The sequence below is a fragment of the Pseudophryne corroboree genome, unplaced genomic scaffold (genome assembly GCF_028390025.1).
Source record: "Pseudophryne corroboree isolate aPseCor3 unplaced genomic scaffold, aPseCor3.hap2 scaffold_909, whole genome shotgun sequence".
In the NCBI taxonomy this organism is placed as follows: domain Eukaryota; kingdom Metazoa; phylum Chordata; class Amphibia; order Anura; family Myobatrachidae; genus Pseudophryne; species Pseudophryne corroboree.
In genome coordinates, this window is record NW_026970489.1 from 25,759 (window position 1) to 46,142 (window position 20,384).

Below are 20,384 nucleotides of genomic sequence, written 5' to 3' on the forward strand. Positions count from 1 at the left end.
CGACCCTGACCATTTGTCCAACAGATCCCTTTGGAAAATTCTTGCATGGAATCTGCCGAATGGAATTGCTTCGTAAAAAGCCACCATTTTTCCCAGGACTCTTGTGCATTGATGTACAGACACCTTTCCTGGTTTTAGGAGGTTCCTGACAGGTCGGATAACTCCTTGGCTTTTTCCTCGGGAAGAAAAACCTTTTTCTGAACCGTGTCCAGAATCATCCCTAGGAACAGCAGACGTATCGTCGGAAAACAGCTGCGATTCTTGGAATATTTAGAATCCAGTCGTGCCGTCGAAGAACTACTTTAGATAGTGCTCTTCCGACCTCCAACTGTTCTCTGGAACTTGCCCTTTTTAGGTCGTGCAAGTAAGGGATAATTTAGATGCCTTTTTTCTTTGAAGAAACATCTTTTCGGCCATTACCTTGGTAAAAAGGCCCGGGGTGCCGTGGATAATTCAAACGGCATCGTCTGAAACTGATATTGACAGTTCTGTACCACGAACCAGAGGTACCCTTGATGAGAAGGACAAAATTTGGACATGGAGGTAATCCTTGATGTCCAGGGACACCATATAGTCCCCTTTTTTCCGGTTCGCTATCACTGCTCTGAGTGACTTTATCTCGATTTGAACCTTTTATGTAAGTGTTCAAAACATTTTAGATTTAGACTATGTGTCACCAAGCCGTCTGGCTTCAGTACCACAATATAGTGTGGAAAAATAATACCCTTTTCCTTGTCGTAGGAGGGGTACTTTGATTATCACCTGCTGGATATACAGCTTGTGAATTGTTTCCAATGCTGCCTCCCTGTCGGAGGGAGCCGTTGGTAAAGCAGACTTCAGGAACCTGCGAGGAGAAGATGTCTCGACTCTCCAATCTTTACCCCTAGGATAATACTCGTACGATCTAGGGGTCAACTTGCGAGTGATCCCACTGCGCCCTGAGACTCTTGAGACTACCCCCCCACCTTGAGTCCGCTTGCACGGCCCCAGCGTCATGCTGAGGACTTGGCAGACGCGGTGGAGGGCTTCTTTTCCTGGGAAAGGGCTGCCTGCTGCAGTCTACTTCCCTTACCTCTATGTCTGGGCAGATATGACTGGCCTTTTGCCTGCATGCCCTCATGGGAAAGGAAAGATTGAGGCTGAAAAGACGGTGTCTTTTTTAGCTGAGATGTAACTTGGGGTAAAAAAGGTTGGATTTCCCAGCTGTTGCTGTGGTCCCCAGGTCCGATGGACCGACCCCCAAATAACTCCTTCCCTTTATACAGCAATACTTCCATCTGCCGTATGGGATCTGTATCACCTGACCACTGTCGTGTCCCTGACATCTTCTGGGAGATATGGACAACGCACTTATCTTGATGCCAGAGAGCAAATATCCCTCTGTGCATCTCACATACATATATATAGAATGCATCCTATTAAATGCTCTACATGAATAAAATATTTTCAGTCAGGGAATCCGACCAAGCCAACCCAGCACTGCATCTCCAGGCTGATGGCGATCGCTGGTCGCAGTATAACCACCGTATGTGTGTATATACTTTTTAGGATATTTTTCCAGCTTCCTATCAGCTGGCTCCTTGAGGGCGGCCGTATCTGGAGACGGTAACGCCACTTGATAAGCGTGTGAGCGCCTTATCACCCTAAGGGGTGTTTCCCAACGTACCCTAATTTCTGGCGGGAAAGGGTATAACGCCAATATTTGCTATCGGGGTAACCCTACGCATCATCACACACTTCATTTTATTTTATCTGATTCAGGAAAAACTACAGGTAGTTTTTTCCACTCCCACATAATACCCTTTCTTGTGGTACTTGTAGTATCAGAAACACGTAACACCTCCTTCATTGCCCTTAACGTGTGGCCCTAATGAGAAATACGTTTGTTTATTCACCGTCGACACTGTATTCAGTGTCCGTGTCTGTGTCTGTGTCGACCGACTGAGGTAAATGGGCGTTTTTTAAAACCCCTGACGGTGTTTCTGAGACGCCTGGACCGGTCCTAATAGATAGTCGGCCGTCTCATGTCGTCAACCGACCTTGCAGCGTGTTGACATTCTCACGTAATTCTCTAAATAAGCCATCCATTCCGGTGTCGACTCCCTAGAGAGTGACATCACCATTACAGGCAATTTCTCCGCCTCCTCACCAACATCGTCCTCATACATGTCGACACACACGTACCGACACACAGCACACACACCGGGAATGCTCTGACAGAGGACAGGACCCACTAGCCCTTTGGGGAGACAGAGGGAGAGTCTGCCAGCACACACCAAAAACGCTATAATTATATAGGGACAACCTTATATAAGTGTTTCTCCCTTATAGCATCTTTTATATATATACAATATCGCCAAAATCAGTGCCCCCCCTCTCTGTTTTAACCCTGTTTCTGTAGTGCAGTGCAGGGGAGAGCCTGGGAGCCTTCTCTCCAGCTTTTCTGTGAGAGAAAATGGCGCTGTGTGCTGAGGAGATAGGCCCCGCCCCTTTTACGGCGGGCTCGTCTCCCGCTATTTTTGAAGTTAGGCAGGGGTTAAATATCTCCATATAGCCTCTGTGGGCTATATGTGAGGTATTTTTTGCCTCTAATAAGGTTTTTATTTGCCTCTCAGAGCGCCCCCCCCAGCGCTCTGCACCCTCAGTGACTGTTGTGTGAAGTGTGCTGAGAGGAAAATGGCGCACAGCTGCAGTGCTGTGCGCTACCTTTATGAAGACTCAGGAGTCTTCAGCCGCCGATTTTGGACCTCTTCTCTCTTCAGCGTCTGCAAGGGGGCCGGCGGCGCGGCTCCGGTGACCATCCAGGCTGTACCTGTGATCGTCCCTCTGGAGCTAGTGTCCAGTAGCCAAGCAGCAAATCCACTCTGCACGCAGGTGAGTTCACTACTTCTCCCCTAAGTCCCTCGTTGCAGTGATCCTGTTGCCAGCAGGACTCACTGTAAAGTAAAAAACCTAAGCTAAACTTTCTCTAAGCAGCTCTTTAGGAGAGCCACCTAGATTGCACCCTTCTCGTTCGGGCACAAAATCTAACTGGAGTCTGGAGGAGGGTCATAGGGGGAGGAGCCAGTGCACACCACCTGATCTGGTAAAAGCTTTACTTTTTTGTGCCCTGTCTCCTGCGGAGCCGCTATTCCCCATGGTCCTTTCAGGAACCCCAGCATCCACTTAGGACGATAGAGAAAGAGAGATATTGGCAAGGAAAAGCTGTATTGTACCTTTGCATTTTTCTCCCAAACGAAAGACACTAGAATGAAAATTTAAAAGCCTCCTGTTAGTGCTTCATCTACACGGTATAGCCCTGAATTTTCCAATGCCTAGCTCTTTACAAAAGAGAGATATTGGCAAGGAAAAGCTGTATTGTACCTTTGCATTTTTCTCCCAAACGAAAGACACTAGAATGAAAATTTAAAAGCCTCCTGTTAGTGCTTCATCTACACGGTATAGCCCTGAATTTTCCAATGCCTAGCTCTTTGCAAAAGAGAGATATTGGCAAGGAAAAGCTGTATTGTACCTTTGCATTTTTCTCCCAAACGAAAGACACTAGAATGCAAACTACAGGTAGTGCTGCAGGGCCCACACCCTTTTACTTGCCTTACAGAGCAGCTCTGGAGCTGTTACAGTGCCCAGCTGCTGCAAGAAATCAGCTTGAATGCTTCAGGGGATGGGGCATGGCCAACATGAGCCCCACACCAAAGGAGGGGGGAGGTGTTTAATGCGAACTAGGGGTCATCCAAGCACTGCAAAAGGCCGCCATGCCCTGCATGCCCCTTTTCTCTTTTCATATGCAGATGAGGGTTCCAGTCAACTTTGGCCCACTGCTTGGATAACATCACCGTATGCAAATCCGTCTACTGCAGACCTTCCCCCAGGAGTGCTTGTACTAGTTGTTGCATATGGTTTGATATTTGATGGTGCTTCAGTATTAGGCAGCCTTCCGCCCTCCCATGTTCATCTGAAAAGATGTGGTCTCCCTGCAGTTGTTGTCCCCAGATGAGAGTTCACTTGTGCTGCCTCAGTTGAATCTCCTTTACTTGACAGAGATGTGCCTGAGCAGCTGCCCTCACCAGCCCTATCCCAAATCATACTTATTTTGCATAGGAGATACCATGGTCATGAAGATTGTTCTCCAAGGGTGAGGTTCATTCATTGCATTCTGGGTATGCTGACCCCTGTGATTTTCCCAAATGTGGGAAACTCGACTGCATTATTTGTGGTAGTGGGGGACTGTGTTTGTGCTTTCCTCTGGTCAGCTCTGGTAAAAGTCAGATTTCTTTGTCTCAGATCTTCCTCTAGCCTTGTTCTTCTTTCGAGAGTTCCCTTGTGCTGCCTCAGTTGGATCTCTTTCACTTGACAGGGGGGTGCCCGAACAGCGACCCTCCCCAGCTCTAGCCCAACTCCTACTTACCTGCCAGGTGAGATACTATGATCATGAAGGTGCTTCTCCCAGGGCAAGGCTCAACCATTGCACTCTGGGTGTGCTGCTCCTGCGATTTCCCCAAATGTGGGAAACTTGACTGCATAATTTGTGTTTCCCCTCGTCGGCTCTCGTATAATTCAGATCTCTTTGTCTCAGGTCTCTCTCCAGCCTAGTTTGCTGTCTGTTTCCACTTCTCTTTTCTTCAGCCGCTCCCTTCTATACCCTTGTGCACTATCCTGACTTCTCCTCCCGTCTGCTTACTTTGTGCCTTCCAATGCACAATGCAAACTACAGGTAGTGCTGCAGGGCCCACACCCTTTTACTTGCCTTACAGAGCAGCTCTGGAGCTGTTACAGTGCCCAGCTGCTGCAAGAAATCAGCTTGAATGCTTCAGGGGCTGGGGCATAGCCAACATGAGCCCCACACCAAAGGAGGGTGGAGGTGTTTAATGCAAACTAGGGGTCAGCCAAGCGCCGCAAAAGGCCACCATGCCCTGCACGCCCCTTTTCTCTTTTCATATGCAGATGAGGGTTGAAGCCAACTTTGACCCACTGCTTGGATGACATCACCATATGCAAATCCATCTGCGGCAGGCCTTCCCCCAGGAATGCTTGCACTAGTTGTTGCATTTGGTTTGTTGTTTGGGGGTGCTTCAGTATTAGGCAGCCTTCTGCCCTCCCATGTTCATCTGAAAATATATGTTCTCCCTGCAGTTGTTGTCCCAAGATGAGAGTTCCCTTGTGCTGCCTCAGTTGAATCTCCTTTACTTGACAGAGATGTGCATGAGCAGCGGCCCTCCCCAGCCCTATTCCAAATCATACTTATTTTGCATAGGAGATACCATGGTCATGAAGATTTTTCTCCCAGGGTGAGGTTCATTCATTGCATTTTGGGTATGCTGACCCCTGTGATTTCCCCAAATGTGGGAAACTTGACTGCATTATTTGTGGTAGTGGGAGACTGTGTTTGTGCTTTCCTCTGGTCAGCTCTGGTAAAAGTCAGATTTCTTTGTTCAGATCTTCCTCTAGCCTTGTTCTTCTTTCGAGAGTTCCCTTGTGCTGCCTCAGTTGGATCTCCTTCACTTGACAGGGGGGTGCCCAAGCAGAGACCCTCCCCAGCTCTAGCCCAACTCCTACTTACCTGCCAGGTGAGATACTATGATCATGAAGGTGCTTCTCCCAGGGCAAGGCTCACCCATTGCACTCTGGCTGTGCTGCCCCTGCGATTTCCCCAAATGTGGGAAACTTGACTGCATAATTTGTGTTTCCCCTGGTCGGCTCTCGTGTAATTCAGATCTCTTTGTCTCAGGTCTCTCTCCAACCTAGTTTGCTGTCTGTTTCCACTTCTCTTTTCTTCAGCCGCTCCCTTCTATACCCTTGTGCACTATCCTGACTTCTCCTCCCGTCTGCTTACTTTGTGCCTTCCAATGCACAATGCAAACTACAGGTAGTGCTGCAGGGCCCACACCCTTTTACTTGCCTTACAGAGCAGCTCTGGAGATGTTACAGTGCCCAGCTGCTGCAAGAAATCAGCTTGAATGCTTCAGGGGATGGGGCATGGCCAACATGAGCCCCACACCAAAGGAGGGTGGAGGTGTTTAATGCGAACTAGGGGTCATCCAAGCACCGCAAAAGGCCGCCATGCCCTGCACGCTCCTTTTCTCTTTTCATATGCAGATGAGGGTTGAAGCCAACTTTGACCCACTGCTTGGATGACATCACCGTATGCAAATCCGTCTTCTGCAGAACTTCCCCCAGGAATGCTTGCACTAGTTGTTGCATTTGGTTTGTTGTTTGGGGGTGCTTCAGTATTAGGCAGCCTTCTGCCCTCCCATGTTCATCTGAAAATATGTGTTCTCCCTGCAGTTGTTGTCCCCAGATGAGAGTTCCCTTGTGCTGCCTCAGTTGAATCTCCTTTACTTGACAGAGATGTGCATGAGCAGCGGCCCTCCCCAGCCCTATTCCAAATCATACTTATTTTGCATAGGAGATACCATGGTCATGAAGATTGTTCTCCCAGGGTGAGGTTCATTCATTGCATTTTGGGTATGCTGACCCCTGTGATTTCCCCAAATGTGGGAAACTTGACTGCATTATTTGTGGTAGTGGGGGACTGTGTTTGTGCTTTCCTCTGGTCAGCTCTGGTAAAAGTCAGATTTCTTTGTCTCAGATTTTCCTCTAGCCTTGTTCTTCTTTCGAGAGTTCCCTTGTGCTGCCTCAGTTGGATCTCCTTCAGTTTACAGGGGGGTACCCGAGCAGCGATCCTCCCCAGCTCTAGCCCAACTCCTACTTACCTGCCAGGTGAGATACTATGATCATGAAGGTGCTTCTCCCAGGGCAAGGCTCACCCATTGCACTCTAGGTGTGCTGCTCCTGCGATTTCCCCAAATGTGGGAAACTTGACTGCATAATTTGTGTTTCCCCTGGTCGGCTCTCGTATAATTCAGATCTCTTTGTCTCAGGTCTCTCTCCAGCCTAGTTTGCTGTCTGTTTCCACTTCTCTTTTCTTGAGCCGCTCCCTTCTATGCCCTTGCGCACTATCCTGACTTCTCCTCCTGTCTGCTTACTTTGTGCCTTCCAACGCACAATGCGAACTACAGGTAGTGCTGCAGGGCCCACACCCTTTTACTTGCCTTACAGAGCAGCTCTGGAGCTGTTACAGTGCCCAGCTGCTGCAAGAAATCAGCTTGAATGCTTCAGGGGCTGGGGCATAGCCAACATGAGCCCCACACCAAAGGAGGGTGGAGGTGTTTAATGCAAACTAGGGGTCAGCCAAGTGCCGCAAAAGGCCACCATGCCCTGCACGCCCCTTTTCTCTTTTCATATGCAGACGAGGGTTGAAGCCAACTTTGACCCACTGCTTGGATGACATCACCATATGCAAATCCATCTGCGGCAGGCCTTCCCCCAGGAATGCTTGCACTAGTTGTTGCATTTGGTTTGTTGTTTGGGGGTGCTTCAGTATTAGGCAGCTTTCTGCCCTCCCATGTTCATCTGAAAATATATGTTCTCCCTGCAGTTGTTGTCCCCAGATGAGAGTTCCCTTGTGCTGCCTCAGTTGAATCTCCTTTACTTGACAGAGATGTGCATGAGCAGCGGCCCTCCCCAGCCCTATTCCAAATCATACTTATTTTGCATAGGAGATACCATGGTCATGAAGATTTTTCTCCCAGGGTGAGGTTCATTCATTGCATTTTGGGTATGCTGACCCCTGTGATTTCCCCAAATGTGGGAAACTCAACTGCATTATTTGTGGTAGTGGGGGACTGTGTTTGTGCTTTCCTCTGGTCAGCTCTAGTAAAAGTCAGATTTCTTTGTCTCACATTTTCCTCTAGCCTTGTTCTTCTTTCGAGAGTTCCCTTGTGCTGCCTTTGTTGGATCTCCTTCACTTTACAGGGGGGTACCCGAGCAGCGACCCTCCCCAGCTCTAGCCCAACTCCTACTTACCTGCCAGGTGAGATACTATGATCATTAAGGTGCTTCTCCCAGGGCAAGGCTCACCCATTGTACTCTGGGTGTGCTGCTCCTGCGATTTCCCCAAATGTGGGAAACTTGACTGCATAATTTGTGTTTCCCCTGGTCGGCTCTCGTATAATTCAGATCTCTTTGTCTCAGGTCTCTCTCCAGCCTAGTTTGCTGTCTGTTTCCACTTCTCTTTTCTTCAGCCGCTCCCTTCTATACCCTTGTGCACTATCCTGACTTCTCCTCCCGTCTGCTTACTTTGTGCCTTCCAATGCACAATGCAAACTACAGGTAGTGCTGCAGGGCCCACACCCTTTTACTTGCCTTACAGAGCAGCTCTGGAGCTGTTACAGTGCCCAGCTGCTGCAAGAAATCAGCTTGAATGCTTCAGGGGCTGGGGCATAGCCAACATCAGCCCCACACCGAAGGAGGGTGGAGGTGTTTAATGCAAACTAGGGGTCAGTCAAGCGCCGCAAAAGGCCACCATGCCCTGCACGCCCCTTTTCTGTTTTCATATGCAGATGAGGGTTGAAGCCAACTTTGACCCACTGCTTGGATGACATCACCATATGCAAATCCATCTGCGGCAGGCCTTCCCCCAGGAATGCTTGCACTAGTTGTTGCATTTGGTTTGTTGTTTGGGGGTGCTTCAGTATTAGGCAGCCTTCTGCTGCACCCTGCTTTGGTGTGGGGCTCATGTTGGCCATGCCCCATCCCCTGAAGCTTTCAAGCAGATTTCTTGCAGCAGCTGGGCACTGTAACAGCTCAAGAGCTGCTCTGTAAGGCAAGTAAAAGGGTGTGGGCCCTGCAGCACTACCTGTAGTTTGCATTGTGCATTGGAAGGCACAAAGTAAGCAGACGGGAGGAGAAGTCAGGATAGTGCACAAGGGTATAGAAGGGAGCGGCTGAAGAAAAGAGAAGTGGAAACAGACAGCAAACTAGGCTGGAGAGAGATCTGAGACAAAGAGATCTGAATTATACGATAGCCGACCAGGGGAAACACAAATTATGCAGTCAAGTTTCCCACATTTGGGGAAATCGCAGGGGCAGCACACCCAGAGTGCAATGGGTGAGCCTTGCCCTGGGAGAAGCACCTTCATGATCATAGTATCTCACCTGGCAGGTAAGTATGAGTTGGGCTAGAGCTGGGGAGGGTCGCTGCTCGGGCACCCCCCTGTTAAGTGAAGGAGATCCAACTGAGGCAGCACAAGGGAACTCTCAAAAGAAGAACAAGGCTAGAGGAAGATCTGAAACAAAGAAATCTGACTTTTACCAGAGCTGACCAGAAGAAAACACAAACACAGTCCCCCACTACCACAAATAAAGCAGTCGAGGTGAGGTTCATTCATTGCATTTTGGGTATGCTGACCCCTGTGATTTCCCCAAATGTGGGAAACTCGACTGCTTTATTTGTGGTAGTGGGGGACTGTGTTTGTGTTTTCTTCTGGTCAGCTCTGGTAAAAGTCAGATTTCTTTGTTTCAGATCTTCCTCTAGCCTTGTTCTTCTTTTGAGAGTTCCCTTGTGCTGCCTCAGTTGGATCTCCTTCACTTAACAGGGGGGTGCCCGAGCAGCGACCCTCCCCAGCTCTAGCCCAACTCCTACTTACCTGCCAGGTGAGATACTATGATCATGAAGGTGCTTCTCCCAGGGCAAGGCTCACCCATTGCACTCTGGGTGTGCAGCCCCTGCGATTTCCCCAAATGTGGGAAACTTGACTGCATAATTTGTGTTTCCCCTGGTCGGCTCTCGTATAATTCAGATCTCTTTGTCTCAGATCTCTCTCCAGCCTAGTTTGCTGTCTGTTTCCACTTCTCTTTTCTTCAGCCGCTCCCTTCTATACCCTTGTGCACTATCCTGACTTCTCCTCCCGTCTGCTTACTTTGTGCCTTCCAATGCACAATGCAAACTACAGGTAGTGCTGCAGGGCCCACACCCTTTTACTTGCCTTACAGAGCAGCTCTGGAGCTGTTACAGTGCCCAGCTGCTGCAAGAAATCTGCTTGAATGCTTCAGGGGATGGGACATGGCCAACATGAGCCCCACACCAAAGGAGGGTGGAGCAGAAGGCTGACTAATACTGAAGCACCCCCAAACAACAAAACAAATGCAACAACTAGTGCAAGCATTCCTGGGGGAAGGCCTGCCGCAGATGGATTTGCATATGGTGATGTCATCCAAGCAGTGGGTCAAAGTTGGCTTCAACCCTCGTCTGCATATGAAAACAGAAAAGGGGCGTGCAGGGCATGGTGGCCTTTTGCGGCGCTTGACCGACCCCTAGTTTGCATTAAACACCTCCACCCTCCTTCGGTGTGGGGCTCATGTTGGCTATGCCCCAGCCCCTGAAGCATTCAAGCTGATTTCTTGCAGCAGCTGGGCACTTTAACAGCTCCAGAGCTGCTCTGTAAGGCAAGTAAAAGGGTGTGGGCCCTGCAGCACTACCTGTAGTTTGCATTGTGCATTGGAAGGCACAAAGTAAGCAGACGGGAGGAGAAGTCAGGATAGTGCACAAGGGTATAGAAGGGAGCGGCTGAAGAAAAGAGAAGTGGAAACAGACAGCAAACTAGGCTGGAGAGAGACCTGAGACAAAGAGATCTGAATTATACGAGAGCCGACCAGGGGAAACACAAATTATGCAGTCAAGTTTCCCACATTTGGGGAAATCGCAGGAGCAGCACACCCAGAGTGCAATGGGTGAGCCTTGCCCTGGGAGAAGCACCTTCATGATCATAGTATCTCACCTGGCAGGTAAGTAGGAGTTGGGCTAGAGCTGGGGAGGGTCGCTGCTCGGGTACCCCCCTGTCAAGTGAAGGAGATCCAACTGAGGCAGCACAAGGGAACTCTCGAAAGAAGAACAAGGCAAGAGGAAAATCTGAGACAAAGAAATCTGACTTTTACCAGAGCTGACCAGAGGAAAGCACAAACACAGTCCCCCACTACCACAAATAATGCAGTTGAGTTTCCCACATTTGGGGAAATCACAGGGGTCAGCATACCCAAAATGCAATGAATGAACCTCACCCTGGGAGAACAATCTTCATGACCATGGTATCTCCTATGCAAAATAAGTATGATTTGGAATAGGGCTGGGGAGGGCCGCTGCTCATGCACATCTCTGTCAAGTAAAGGAGATTCAACTGAGGCAGCACAAGGGAACTCTCATCTGGGGACAACAACTGCAGGGAGAACACATATTTTCAGATGAACATGGGAGGGCAGAAGGCTGCCTAATACTGAAGCACCCCCAAACAACAAACCAAATGCAACAACTAGTGCAAGCATTCCTGGGGGAAGTTCTGCAGAAGACGGATTTGCATACGGTGATGTCATACAAGCAGTGGGTCAAAGTTGGCTTCAACCCTCATCTGCATATGAAAAGAGAAAAGGGGCGTGCAGGGCATGGCGGCCTTTTGCGGTGCTTGGATGACCCCTAGTTCGCATTAAACACCTCCACCCTCCTTTGGTGTGGGGCTCATGTTGGCCATGCCCCATCCCCTGAAGCATTCAAGCAGATTTCTTGCAGCAGCTGGGCACTGTAACAGCTCCAGAGCTGCTCTGTAAGGCAAGTAAAAGGGTGTGGGCCCTGCAGCACTACCTGTAGTTTGCATTGTGCATTGGAAGGCACAAAGTAAGCAGACGGGAGGAGAAGTCAGGATAGTGCACAAGGGTATAGAAGGGAGCGGCTGAAGAAAAGAGAAGTGGAAACAGACAGCAAACTAGGCTGGAGAGAGACCTGAGACAAAGAGATCTGAATTATACGAGAGCCGACCAGGGGAAACACAAATTATGCAGTCAAGTTTCCCACATTTGGGGAAATCGCAGGGGCAGCACACCCAGAGTGCAATGGGTGAGCCTTGCCCTGGGAGAAGCACCTTCATGATCATAGTATCTCACCTGGCAGGTAAGTAGGAGTTGGGCTAGAGCTGGGGAGGGTCTCTGCTCGGGCACCCCCCTGTCAAGTGAAGGAGATCCAACTGAGGCAGCACAAGGGAACTCTCAAAAGAAGAACAAGGCTCTGAAACAAAGAAATCTGACTTTTACCAGAGCTGACCAGAGGAAAACACAAACACAGTCCCCCACTACCACAAATAAAGCAGTCGAGTTTCCCACATTTGGGGAAATCACAGGGGTCAGCATACCCAGAATGCAATGAATGAACCTCACCCTGGGAGAATAATCTTCATGACCATGGTATCTCCTATGCAAAATAAGTATGATTTGGGATAGAGCTGGGGAGGGCCGCTGCTCAGGCACATCTCTGTCAAGTTAAGGAGATTCAACTGAGGCAGCACAAGGGAACTCTCATCTAGGGACAACAACTGCAGGGAGAACACATATTTTCAGATGAACATGGGAGGGCAGACGGCTGCCTAATACTGAAGCACCCCCAAACAACAAACCAAATGCAACAACTAGTGCAAGCATTCCTGGGGGAAGGCCTGCCGCAGATGGATTTGCATATGGTGATGTCATCCAAGCAGTGGGTCAAAGTTGGCTTCAACCCTCGTCTGCATATGAAAACAGAAAAGGGGCGTGCAGGGCATGGTGGCCTTTTGCTGCGCTTGTCTGACCCCTAGTTTGCATTAAACACCTCCACCCTTCTTCGGTGTGGGGCTCATGTTGGCTATGCCCCAGCCCCTGAAGCATTCAAGCTGATTTCTTGCAGCAGCTTGGCACTGCAACAGCTCCAGAGCTGCTCTGTAAGGCAAGTAAAAGGGTGTGGGCCCTGCAGCACTACCTGTAGTTTGCATTGTGCATTGGAAGGCACAAAGTAAGCAGACGGGAGGAGAAGTCAGGATAGTGCACAAGGGTATAGAAGGGAGCGGCTGAAGAAAAGAGAAGTGGAAACAGACAGCAAACTAGGCTGGAGAGAGATCTGAGACAAAGAGATCTGAATTATACGAGAGCCGACCAGGGGAAACACAAATTATGCAGTCAAGTTTCCCACATTTGGGGAAATCGCAGGGGCTGCACACCCAGAGTGCAATGGGTGAGCCTTGCCCTGGGAGAAGCACCTTCATGATCATAGTATCTCACCTGGCAGGTAAGTAGGAGTTGGGCTAGAGCTGGGGAGGGTCGCTGCTCGGGCACCCCCCTGTTAAGTGAAGGAGATCCAACTGAGGCAGCACAAGGGAACTCTCAAAAGAAGAACAAGGCTAGAGGAAGATCTGAAACAAAGAAATCTGACTTTTACCAGAGCTGACCAGAAGAAAACACAAACACAGTCCCCCACTACCACAAATAAAGCAGTCGAGTTTCCCACATTTGGGGAAATCACAGGGGTCAGCATACCCAAAATGCAATGAATGAACCTCACCTCGACTGCTTTATTTGTGGTAGTGGGGGACTGTGTTTGTGTTTTCTTCTGGTCAGCTCTGGTAAAAGTCAGATTTCTTTGTTTCAGATCTTCCTCTAGCCTTGTTCTTCTTTTGAGAGTTCCCTTGTGCTGCCTCAGTTGGATCTCCTTCACTTAACAGGGGGGTGCCCGAGCAGCGACCCTCCCCAGCTCTAGCCCAACTCATACTTACCTGCCAGGTGAGATACTATGATCATGAAGGTGCTTCTCCCAGGGCAAGGCTCACCCATTGCACTCTGGGTGTGCTGCCCCTGCGATTTCCCCAAATGTGGGAAACTTGACTGCATAATTTGTGTTTCCCCTGGTCGGCTATCGTATAATTCAGATCTCTTTGTCTCAGATCTCTCTCCAGCCTAGTTTGCTGTCTGTTTCCACTTCTCTTTTCTTCAGCCGCTCCCTTCTATACCCTTGTGCACTATCCTGACTTCTCCTCCCGTCTGCTTACTTTGTGCCTTCCAATGCACAATGCAAACTACAGGTAGTGCTGCAGGGCCCACACCCTTTTACTTGCCTTACAGAGCAGCTCTTGAGCTGTTACAGTGCCCAGCTGCTGCAAGAAATCTGCTTGAAAGCTTCAGGGGATGGGGCATGGCCAACATGAGCCCCACACCAAAGCAGGGTGCAGCAGAAGGCTGCCTAATACTGAAGCACCCCCAAACAACAAACCAAATGCAACAACTAGTGCAAGCATTCCTGGGGGAAGGCCTGCCGCAGATGGATTTGCATATGGTGATGTCATCCAAGCAGTGGGTCAAAGTTGGCTTCAACCCTCATCTGCATATGAAAACAGAAAAGGGGCGTGCAGGGCATGGTGGCCTTTTGCGGCGCTTGACTGACCCCTAGTTTGCATTAAACACCTCCACCCTCCTTCGGTGTGGGGCTGATGTTGGCTATGCCCCAGCCCCTGAAGCATTCAAGCTGATTTCTTGCAGCAGCTGGGCACTGTAACAGCTCCAGAGCTGCTCTGTAAGGCAAGTAAAAGGGTGTGGGCCCTGCAGCACTACCTGTAGTTTGCATTGTGCATTGGAAGGCACAAAGTAAGCAGACGGGAGGAGAAGTCAGGATAGTGCACAAGGGTATAGAAGGGAGCGGCTGAAGAAAAGAGAAGTGGAAACAGACAGCAAACTAGGCTGGAGAGAGACCTGAGACAAAGAGATCTGAATTATACGAGAGCCGACGAGGGGAAACACAAATTATGCAGTCAAGTTTCCCACATTTGGGGAAATCGCAGGAGCAGCACACCCAGAGTACAATGGGTGAGCCTTGCCCTGGGAGAAGCACCTTAATGATCATAGTATCTCACCTGGCAGGTAAGTAGGAGTTGGGCTAGAGCTGGGGAGGGTCGCTGCTCGGGTACCCCCCTGTAAAGTGAAGGAGATCCAACAAAGGCAGCACAAGGGAACTCTCGAAAGAAGAACAAGGCTAGAGGAAAATGTGAGACAAAGAAATCTGACTTTTACTAGAGCTGACCAGAGGAAAGCACAAACACAGTCCCCCACTACCACAAATAATGCAGTTGAGTTTCCCACATTTGGGGAAATCACAGGGGTCAGCATACCCAAAATGCAATGAATGAACCTCACCCTGGGAGAAAAATCTTCATGACCATGGTATCTCCTATGCAAAATAAGTATGATTTGGAATAGGGCTGGGGAGGGCCGCTGCTCATGCACATCTCTGTCAAGTAAAGGAGATTCAACTGAGGCAGCACAAGGGAACTCTCATCTGGGGACAACAACTGCAGGGAGAACATATATTTTCAGATGAACATGGGAGGGCAGAAAGCTGCCTAATACTGAAGCACCCCCAAACAACAAACCAAATGCAACAACTAGTGCAAGCATTCCTGGGGGAAGGCCTGCCGCAGATGGATTTGCATATGGTGATGTCATCCAAGCAGTGGGTCAAAGTTGGCTTCAACCCTCGTCTGCATATGAAAAGAGAAAAGGGGCGTGCAGGGCATGGTGGCCTTTTGCGGCACTTGGCTGACCCCTAGTTTGCATTAAACACCTCCACCCTCCTTTGGTGTGGGGCTCATGTTGGCTATGCCCCAGCCCCTGAAGCATTCAAGCTGATTTCTTGCAGCAGCTGGGCACTGTAACAGCTCCAGAGCTGCTCTGTAAGGCAAGTAAAAGGGTGTGGGCCCTGCAGCACTACCTGTAGTTCGCATTGTGCGTTGGAAGGCACAAAGTAAGCAGACAGGAGGAGAAGTCAGGATAGTGCGCAAGGGCATAGAAGGGAGCGGCTCAAGAAAAGAGAAGTGGAAACAAACAGCAAACTAGGCTGGAGAGAGACCTGAGACAAAGAGATCTGAATTATACGAGAGCCGACCAGGGGAAACACAAATTATGCAGTCAAGTTTCCCACATTTGGGGAAATCGCAGGAGCAGCACACCTAGAGTGCAATGGGTGAGCCTTGCCCTGGGAGAAGCACCTTCATGATCATAGTATCTCACCTTGGCAGGTAAGTAGGAGTTGGGCTAGAGCTGGGGAGGATCGCTGCTCGGGTACCCCCCTGTAAACTGAAGGAGATCCAACTGAGGCAGCACAAGGGAACTCTCGAAAGAAGAACAAGGCTAGAGGAAAATCTGAGACAAAGAAATCTGACTTTTACCAGAGCTGACCAGAGGAAAGCACAAACACAGTCCCCCACTACCACAAATAATGCAGTCAAGTTTCCCACATTTGGGGAAATCACAGGGGTCAGCATACCCAAAATGCAATGAATGAACCTCACCCTGGGAGAACAATCTTCATGACCATGGTATCTCCTATGCAAAATAAGTATGATTTGGAATAGGGCTGGGGAGGGCCGCTGCTCATGCACATCTCTGTCAAGTAAAGGAGATTCAACTGAGGCAGCACAAGGGAACTCTCATCTGGGGACAACAACTGCAGGGAGAACACATATTTTCAGATGAACATGGGAGGGCAGAAGGCTGCCTAATACTGAAGCACCCCCAAACAACAAACCAAATGCAACAACTAGTGCAAGCATTCCTGGGGGAAGTTCTGCAGAAGACGGATTTGCATACGGTGATGTCATCCAAGCAGTGGGTCAAAGTTGGCTTCAACCCTCATCTGCATATGAAAAGAGAAAAGGAGCGTGCAGGGCATGGCGGCCTTTTGCGGTGCTTGGATGACCCCTAGTTCGCATTAAACACCTCCACCCTCCTTTGGTGTGGGGCTCATGTTGGCCATGCCCCATCCCCTGAAGCATTCAAGCTGATTTCTTGCAGCAGCTGGGCACTGTAACATCTCCAGAGCTGCTCTGTAAGGCAAGTAAAAGGGTGTGGGCCCTGCAGCACTACCTGTAGTTTGCATTGTGCATTGGAAGGCACAAAGTAAGCAGACGGGAGGAGAAGTCAGGATAGTGCACAAGGGTATAGAAGGGAGCGGCTGAAGAAAAGAGAAGTGGAAACAGACAGCAAACTAGGTTGGAGAGAGACCTGAGACAAAGAGATCTGAATTACACGAGAGCCGACCAGGGGAAACACAAATTATGCAGTCAAGTTTCCCACATTTGGGGAAATCGCAGGGGCAGCACACCCAGAGTGCAATGGGTGAGCCTTGCCCTGGGAGAAGCACCTTCATGATCATAGTATCTCACCTGGCAGGTAAGTAGGAGTTGGGCTAGAGCTGGGGAGGGTCTCTGCTTGGGCACCCCCCTGTCAAGTGAAGGAGATCCAACTGAGGCAGCACAAGGGAACTCTCGAAAGAAGAACAAGGCTAGAGGAAGATCTGAACAAAGAAATCTGACTTTTACCAGAGCTGACCAGAGGAAAACACAAACACAGTCCCCCACTACCACAAATAAAGCAGGCGAGTTTCCCACATTTGGGGAAATCACAGGGGTCAGCATACCCATAATGCAATGAATGAACCTCACCCTGGGAGAATAATCTTCATGACCATGGTATCTCCTATGCAAAATAAGTATGATTTGGAATAGGGCTGGGGAGGGCCGCTGCTCATGCACATCTCTGTCAAGTAAAGGAGATTCAACTGAGGCAGCACAAGGGAACTCTCATCTGGGGACAACAACTGCAGGGAGAACACATATTTTCAGATGAACATGGGAGGGCAGAAGGCTGCCTAATACTGAAGCACCCCCAAACAACAAACCAAATGCAACAACTAGTGCAAGCATTCCTGGGGGAAGTTCTGCAGAAGACGGATTTGCATACGGTGATGTCATCCAAGCAGTGGGTCAAAGTTGGCTTCAACCCTCATCTGCATATGAAAAGAGAAAAGGGGCGTGCAGGGCATGGCGGCCTTTTGCGGTGCTTGGATGACCCCTAGTTCGCATTAAACACCTCCACCCTCCTTTGGTGTGGGGCTCATGTTGGCCATGCCCCATCCCCTGAAGCATTCAAGCTGATTTCTTGCAGCAGCTGGGCACTGTAACAGCTCCAGAGCTGCTCTGTAAGGCAAGTAAAAGGGTGTGGGCCCTGCAGCACTACCTGTAGTTTGCATTGTGCATTGGAAGGCACAAAGTAAGCAGACGGGAGGAGAAGTCAGGATAGTGCACAAGGGTATAGAAGGGAGCGGCTGAAGAAAAGAGAAGTGGAAACAGACAGCAAACTAGGCTGGAGAGAGACCTGAGACAAAGAGATCTGAATTATACGAGAGCCGACCAGGGGAAACACAAATTATGCAGTCAAGTTTCCCACATTTGGGGAAATCACAGGAGCAGCACACCCAGAGTACAATGGGTGAGCCTTGCCCTGGGAGAAGCACCTTCATGATCATAGTATCTCACCTGGCAGGTAAGTAGGAGTTGGGCTAGAGCTGGGGAGGGTCGCTGCTCGGGTACCCCCCTGTAAAGTGAAGGAGATCCAACTGAGGCAGCACAAGGGAACTCTCGAAAAAAGAACAAGGCTAAAGGAAAATCTGAGACAAAGAAATCTGACTTTTACCAGAGCTGACCAGAGGAAAGCACAAACACAGTCTCCCACTACCACAAATATTGCAGTCAAGTTTCCCACATTTGGGGAAATCACAGGGGTCAGCATACCCAAAATGCAATGAATGAACCTCACCCTGGGAGAAAAATCTTCATGACCATGGTATCTCCTATGCAAAATAAGTATGATTTGGAATAGGGCTGGGGAGGGCCGCTGCTCATGCACATCTCTGTCAAGTAAAGGAGATTCAACTGAGGCAGCACAAGGGAACTCTCATCTTGGGACAACAACTGCAGGGAGAACATATATTTTCAGATGAACATGGGAGGGCAGAAGGCTGCCTAATACTGAAGCACCCCCAAACAACAAACCAAATGCAACAACTAGTGCAAGCATTCCTGGGGGAAGGCCTGCCGCAGATGGATTTGCATATGGTGATGTCATCCAAGCAGTGGGTCAAAGTTGGCTTCAACCCTCGTCTGCATATGAAAAGAGAAAAGGGGCGTGCAGGGCATGGTGGCCTTTTGCGGCGCTTGGCTGACCCCTAGTTTGCATTAAACACCTCCACCCTCCTTTGGTGTGGGGCTCATGTTGGCTATGCCCCAGCCCCTGAAGCATTCAAGCTGATTTCTTGCAGCAGCTGGGCACTGTAACAGCTCCAGAGCTGCTCTGTAAGGCAAGTAAAAGGGTGTGGGCCCTGCAGCACTACCTGTAGTTTGCATTGTGCATTGGAAGGCACAAAGTAAGCAGACGGGAGGAGAAGTCAGGATAGTGCACAAGGGTATAGAAGGGAGCGGCTGAAGAAAAGAGAAGTGGAAACAGACAGCAAACTAGGCTGGAGAGAGACCTGAGACAAAGAGATCTGAATTATACGAGAGCCGACGAGGGGAAACACAAATTATGCAGTCAAGTTTCCCACATTTGGGGAAATCGCAGGAGCAGCACACCCAGAGTGCAATGGTTGAGCCTTGCCCTGGGAGAAGCACCTTCATGATCATAGTATCTCACCTGGCAGGTAAGTAGGAGTTGGGCTAGAGCTGGGGAGGGTCGCTGCTCGGGTTCCCCCCTGTGAAGTGAAGGAGATCCAACTGAGGCAGCACCAGGGAACTCTCGAAAGAAGAACAAGGCTAGAGGAAGATCTGAGACAAAGAAATCTGACTTTTACCAGAGCTGACCAGAGGAAAGCACAAACACAGTCCCCCACTACCACAAATAATGCAGTCGAGTTTCCCACATTTGGGAAAATCACAGGGGTCAGCATACCCAGAATGCAATGAATGAACCTCACCCTGGGAGAACAATCTTCATGACCATGGTATCTCCTATGCAAAATAAGTATGATTTGGGATAGGGCTGGTGAGGGCAGCTGCTCAGGCACATCTCTGTCAAGTAAAGGAGATTCAACTGAGGCAGCACAAGTGAACTCTCATCTGGGGACAACAACTGCAGGGAGACCACATCTTTTCAGATGAACATGGGAGGGCGGAAGGCTGCCTAATACTGAAGCACCATCAAATATCAAACCATATGCAACAACTAGTACAAGCACTCCTGGGGGAAGGTCTGCAGCAGACGGATTTGCATACGGTGATGTTATCCAAGCAGTGGGCCAAAGTTGACTGGAACCCTCATCTGCATATGAAAAGAGAAAAGGGGCATGCAGGGCATGGCGGCCTTTTGCAGTGCTTGGATGACCCCTAGTTCGCATTAAACACCTCCCCCCTCCTTTGGTGTGGGGCTCATGTTGGCCATGCCCCATCCCCTGAAGCATTCAAGCTGATTTCTTGCAGCAGCTGGGCACTGTAACAGCTCCAGAGCTGCTCTGTAAGGCAAGTAAAAGGGTGTGGGCCCTGCAGCACTACCTGTAGTTTGCATTGTGCATTGGAAGGCACAAAGTAAGCAGACGGGAGGAGAAGTCAGGATAGTGCACAAGGGTATAGAAGGGAGCGGCTGAAGAAAAGAGAAGTGGAAACAGACAGCAAACTAGGCTGGAGAGAGACCTGAGACAAATAGATCTGAATTATACGAGAGCCGACCAGGGGAAACACAAATTATGCAGTCAAGTTTCCCACATTTGGGGAAATCGCAGGGGCAGCACACCCAGAGTGCAATGGGTGAGCCTTGCCCTGGGAGAAGCACCTTCATGATCATAGTATCTCACCTGGCAGGTAAGTAGGAGTTGGGCTAGAGCTGGGGAGGGTCGCTGCTCGGGTACCCCCCTGTAAAGTGAAGGAGATCCAACTGAG

The 20,384-nt window shown here is 49.6% G+C and overlaps 24 non-coding genes and 3 pseudogenes across 24 annotated transcripts; 10 read left to right on the plus strand and 17 right to left on the minus strand.

Moving 5' to 3' along the window:
• The first annotated feature begins 4,081 nt into the window (after positions 1 to 4,081).
• LOC135045494 (U1 spliceosomal RNA) lies at positions 4,082 to 4,245 on the plus strand. The gene has a single exon (XR_010237935.1). It is a non-coding gene; the product is annotated as a U1 spliceosomal RNA (small nuclear RNA).
• A 152-nt stretch (positions 4,246 to 4,397) lies between these two features.
• Positions 4,398 to 4,533, plus strand: LOC135045462 (U1 spliceosomal RNA; annotated as a pseudogene).
• Positions 4,534 to 5,234: 701 nt separating this feature from the next.
• On the plus strand, positions 5,235 to 5,398 carry LOC135045515 (U1 spliceosomal RNA). Its single transcript, XR_010237955.1, has one exon. It is a non-coding gene; the product is annotated as a U1 spliceosomal RNA (small nuclear RNA).
• A 151-nt stretch (positions 5,399 to 5,549) lies between these two features.
• On the plus strand, positions 5,550 to 5,712 carry LOC135045528 (U1 spliceosomal RNA). The gene has a single exon (XR_010237967.1). It is a non-coding gene; the product is annotated as a U1 spliceosomal RNA (small nuclear RNA).
• Positions 5,713 to 6,386: 674 nt separating this feature from the next.
• LOC135045498 (U1 spliceosomal RNA) lies at positions 6,387 to 6,550 on the plus strand. Its single transcript, XR_010237939.1, has one exon. It is a non-coding gene; the product is annotated as a U1 spliceosomal RNA (small nuclear RNA).
• A 152-nt stretch (positions 6,551 to 6,702) lies between these two features.
• On the plus strand, positions 6,703 to 6,865 carry LOC135045471 (U1 spliceosomal RNA). The gene has a single exon (XR_010237919.1). It is a non-coding gene; the product is annotated as a U1 spliceosomal RNA (small nuclear RNA).
• Positions 6,866 to 7,539: 674 nt separating this feature from the next.
• Positions 7,540 to 7,703, plus strand: LOC135045491 (U1 spliceosomal RNA). The gene has a single exon (XR_010237932.1). It is a non-coding gene; the product is annotated as a U1 spliceosomal RNA (small nuclear RNA).
• A 152-nt stretch (positions 7,704 to 7,855) lies between these two features.
• Positions 7,856 to 8,018, plus strand: LOC135045456 (U1 spliceosomal RNA). The gene has a single exon (XR_010237912.1). It is a non-coding gene; the product is annotated as a U1 spliceosomal RNA (small nuclear RNA).
• Positions 8,019 to 8,846: 828 nt separating this feature from the next.
• LOC135045525 (U1 spliceosomal RNA) lies at positions 8,847 to 9,009 on the minus strand. Its single transcript, XR_010237964.1, has one exon. It is a non-coding gene; the product is annotated as a U1 spliceosomal RNA (small nuclear RNA).
• Positions 9,010 to 9,477: 468 nt separating this feature from the next.
• On the plus strand, positions 9,478 to 9,640 carry LOC135045451 (U1 spliceosomal RNA). The gene has a single exon (XR_010237907.1). It is a non-coding gene; the product is annotated as a U1 spliceosomal RNA (small nuclear RNA).
• An 828-nt stretch (positions 9,641 to 10,468) lies between these two features.
• On the minus strand, positions 10,469 to 10,631 carry LOC135045444 (U1 spliceosomal RNA). Its single transcript, XR_010237900.1, has one exon. It is a non-coding gene; the product is annotated as a U1 spliceosomal RNA (small nuclear RNA).
• Positions 10,632 to 10,783: 152 nt separating this feature from the next.
• LOC135045440 (U1 spliceosomal RNA) lies at positions 10,784 to 10,947 on the minus strand. Its single transcript, XR_010237896.1, has one exon. It is a non-coding gene; the product is annotated as a U1 spliceosomal RNA (small nuclear RNA).
• A 674-nt stretch (positions 10,948 to 11,621) lies between these two features.
• Positions 11,622 to 11,784, minus strand: LOC135045529 (U1 spliceosomal RNA). Its single transcript, XR_010237968.1, has one exon. It is a non-coding gene; the product is annotated as a U1 spliceosomal RNA (small nuclear RNA).
• A 142-nt stretch (positions 11,785 to 11,926) lies between these two features.
• On the minus strand, positions 11,927 to 12,090 carry LOC135045509 (U1 spliceosomal RNA). Its single transcript, XR_010237949.1, has one exon. It is a non-coding gene; the product is annotated as a U1 spliceosomal RNA (small nuclear RNA).
• Positions 12,091 to 12,764: 674 nt separating this feature from the next.
• On the minus strand, positions 12,765 to 12,927 carry LOC135045452 (U1 spliceosomal RNA). The gene has a single exon (XR_010237908.1). It is a non-coding gene; the product is annotated as a U1 spliceosomal RNA (small nuclear RNA).
• A 468-nt stretch (positions 12,928 to 13,395) lies between these two features.
• Positions 13,396 to 13,558, plus strand: LOC135045526 (U1 spliceosomal RNA). The gene has a single exon (XR_010237965.1). It is a non-coding gene; the product is annotated as a U1 spliceosomal RNA (small nuclear RNA).
• Positions 13,559 to 14,413: 855 nt separating this feature from the next.
• Positions 14,414 to 14,549, minus strand: LOC135045469 (U1 spliceosomal RNA; annotated as a pseudogene).
• Positions 14,550 to 14,701: 152 nt separating this feature from the next.
• On the minus strand, positions 14,702 to 14,865 carry LOC135045492 (U1 spliceosomal RNA). The gene has a single exon (XR_010237933.1). It is a non-coding gene; the product is annotated as a U1 spliceosomal RNA (small nuclear RNA).
• Positions 14,866 to 15,539: 674 nt separating this feature from the next.
• On the minus strand, positions 15,540 to 15,703 carry LOC135045482 (U1 spliceosomal RNA). The gene has a single exon (XR_010237923.1). It is a non-coding gene; the product is annotated as a U1 spliceosomal RNA (small nuclear RNA).
• Positions 15,704 to 15,855: 152 nt separating this feature from the next.
• LOC135045499 (U1 spliceosomal RNA) lies at positions 15,856 to 16,019 on the minus strand. Its single transcript, XR_010237940.1, has one exon. It is a non-coding gene; the product is annotated as a U1 spliceosomal RNA (small nuclear RNA).
• Positions 16,020 to 16,693: 674 nt separating this feature from the next.
• Positions 16,694 to 16,856, minus strand: LOC135045523 (U1 spliceosomal RNA). Its single transcript, XR_010237962.1, has one exon. It is a non-coding gene; the product is annotated as a U1 spliceosomal RNA (small nuclear RNA).
• A 151-nt stretch (positions 16,857 to 17,007) lies between these two features.
• On the minus strand, positions 17,008 to 17,171 carry LOC135045521 (U1 spliceosomal RNA). Its single transcript, XR_010237960.1, has one exon. It is a non-coding gene; the product is annotated as a U1 spliceosomal RNA (small nuclear RNA).
• Positions 17,172 to 17,845: 674 nt separating this feature from the next.
• Positions 17,846 to 18,008, minus strand: LOC135045458 (U1 spliceosomal RNA). The gene has a single exon (XR_010237914.1). It is a non-coding gene; the product is annotated as a U1 spliceosomal RNA (small nuclear RNA).
• Positions 18,009 to 18,160: 152 nt separating this feature from the next.
• LOC135045522 (U1 spliceosomal RNA) lies at positions 18,161 to 18,324 on the minus strand. The gene has a single exon (XR_010237961.1). It is a non-coding gene; the product is annotated as a U1 spliceosomal RNA (small nuclear RNA).
• Positions 18,325 to 19,025: 701 nt separating this feature from the next.
• Positions 19,026 to 19,161, minus strand: LOC135045463 (U1 spliceosomal RNA; annotated as a pseudogene).
• A 152-nt stretch (positions 19,162 to 19,313) lies between these two features.
• Positions 19,314 to 19,477, minus strand: LOC135045530 (U1 spliceosomal RNA). The gene has a single exon (XR_010237969.1). It is a non-coding gene; the product is annotated as a U1 spliceosomal RNA (small nuclear RNA).
• A 674-nt stretch (positions 19,478 to 20,151) lies between these two features.
• Positions 20,152 to 20,314, minus strand: LOC135045535 (U1 spliceosomal RNA). The gene has a single exon (XR_010237974.1). It is a non-coding gene; the product is annotated as a U1 spliceosomal RNA (small nuclear RNA).
• Between the last annotated feature and the right edge of the window lie 70 nt (positions 20,315 to 20,384).